We start from the raw sequence: 1,846 nt of genomic DNA, 5'->3' as shown, positions 1-1,846 counted from the left end.
GCAACTTGCAGGGAGAATTCACAGGATGCCAGCGGGAGATTCACAGACAAGAAAACACCAAATAACACAGACGAACCAGCAACTAACAGAGGCAGACACGAGGTTTAAATACACAGAAGGATAACGAGGGAATGAGACACAAAAGGAGGGCACAGCTGGGAGTAATCAGACCTGACGAACCAGGGGAAAGTAAACTGAACACACTGAGATCAGACACGGACCTTCAATGTAAAACAGGAAACACACACACACACACACACGGACACAGACTCAGAGACGCAGACTAACACAGAGACCTTACAACACAAAAGGGGATACACAGGCAAGGATGACACCAAACAGGGAACACAACTAAACCCAGGGAAACCAAAACACCCCATATGGAAAAGATATATATAAATCTTATAAAGTTTGTATCTGTCTTGTGTGAAACTTGTATGAAAAGCATACAAGAGTGAAAACATATATAAGATCCCTTGAAAAATTATATAATGAAACTTGTATGTTTTGGATACTTACTAAAACAATATATGAAAGTAATAAGAAAGTGGCCACTTTCATGAGTAATCACATATACGTTTTTACTATTTCTTTTCCATATGGGACCACAGTCACTAATACATAAAACTAAAAGTACCAGGACCATGACAAAAACAAAATGAAACTAATAAAAGTATCAAGAAACAAAAACTATGCACGGGCTCATGTTGAAATCTATAAACTAAGATCTCTAAATATTAAAACTCAGTTTATAGTCTAAGGATGGTCTTACATCCCACCCCAAGTGAACGCAGGTACCACCTCTGAAAACTGAGGAAGTTCAGGGTCTCTCCAGGGATGCTCAAGACTTTCCATACAGGTGCTGTGGAAAGCTTCTTCACGCAGAACATCATGTCCTGGTATGGAAACAGCTGTTTCCCAGATCACTTGTAAGGCATTTTAAAAAAGTACAGCCTCTTTCAAGGTTCAACCCTGATTCATGGATTATTTGTAGCTGAAAACATTCTTCTCCAGTCTTCATAGGGGTTGGAAATTAAATATCAGTCCTTTCAGCTACTAGAGTTTAATTCTTTTTTCTTTTTTTAATGCAAGATTTAAAAAGAGAAAAACTCTTGCTGTGAGAGCTTAATGGAGTAAATAATGTTCTACAGTAGTCCTAAATTACATAACTTTCCCCAAAAGAGCCACAAAGATAAGATAAAGATGTTAACAATGCTGTTGTTGGTAAAACAAGATATGTTCAGAAAGTTAACATGTTATAAAGTAAAAGAGATTTTACCAGGGAAGCAAAAACAGTAGCACTTTAAAGGAAAAGAGCTGTTAAGTAAAAATCTGGTTTCTGCAATCATAGAGAAAAACCTTCATAAGTCCTTTGCCTAACTAGAGGGAACATGACCAAATAGAAAAAGAGGAAACATTTTACTGTGCAAATGAAGGATTAGGATTTCGTGCATGGTTAAACAAAAACGTTTTATAACGTACAGAACTGATAAGATCAGGTGCTGCGCAGTGGAGGGTAAACACTGTAATCTGTATGAGGAAATAAGTGAGTACGCTGTTAAAGTGATTTCATGAAATGTTGTTATTGTTGTGCTTTAGGTTGTAAGCCTTGTCTTAAAGAGTATGTTCAGATATTCTTTTGTTCTCCTCCCCAGCCTTTAAATTGTGGGGAGGCCGTAATGTTTAACTACAGGCACATTACATGCGAGATCCTGGTTTCCTTATCTTCCGAGGAATGGTCACTCCCGGCCACTTAGTGGCTCGCCTATGCTTGTATATGGTGAACCGTTAAAGTTGAGCCATATACTGGAGGAGCATAGATGACCCTTTTGTAATCAGCAGGAAG

The sequence above is a fragment of the Pundamilia nyererei genome, unplaced genomic scaffold (assembly GCF_000239375.1).
Source record: "Pundamilia nyererei isolate P.nyererei 1_Seehausen unplaced genomic scaffold, PunNye1.0 scaffold00155, whole genome shotgun sequence".
In the NCBI taxonomy this organism is placed as follows: Eukaryota; Metazoa; Chordata; class Actinopteri; order Cichliformes; family Cichlidae; genus Pundamilia; species Pundamilia nyererei.
The sequence above is the reverse complement of the archived record's forward strand: the minus strand, read 5'-3'. Positions refer to the sequence as shown.